The following is a 639-nucleotide window of genomic DNA, read 5'->3' as shown; positions in this document are numbered from 1 at the left end:
GAAATGAGATGCAGGTGATCGGTATCGGCAACAAGAGCCAATGATCGCAGATCACCGATCATGCACTTTTTCACGAAAATCGGCTCAATTATGATCGGTGACCGATCGATCGGCACACCTCTAATATATATATAACACTTTCTCTCAAACATTTTTAGTAAGGACATAGGAAATGACTTTCAGACAGAATACTTTGAACTTGTACTAAGAAATCCTAATTTTAATTAAGCAGAAATAGGCAAATGAAGGAATTAATGATTAGATAATAAACAACTAACACTTTTCTAAACATTTCTAAAACAAAAAAGAAATTAGTTGTCGGTTAGGATGTCACAATTGAATATGAAAGAGGCAGCTGCTAAAGAAACATTCAGCAAAATGATGTCAAAAGAAGTTTGTCTTTGTGCCATTGCCATATATTGTAAGAAGATTTAGGGTGTCTTGGGGGATGTCATTGCCAAAGGCCAAACCACTGTTGAATGTCAATGGCCTTTGAGCCTTAGGATGCTTAGAAGTAATCTCAGTGCCCAAAAGGGTCAAGGGAAACCTTCGGAAAACCATTTTCCGAAGGTTTCCCTACGATCACCAGCTGCACCCAGAAATTAAGAATAAAACGGCATTATGCAACAAGAGGAACAT

This window comes from Poecilia reticulata, linkage group LG5 (genome assembly GCF_000633615.1).
Source record: "Poecilia reticulata strain Guanapo linkage group LG5, Guppy_female_1.0+MT, whole genome shotgun sequence".
Taxonomy (NCBI): Eukaryota; Metazoa; Chordata; class Actinopteri; order Cyprinodontiformes; family Poeciliidae; genus Poecilia; species Poecilia reticulata.
Note: the sequence above shows the minus strand (reverse complement) of the source record.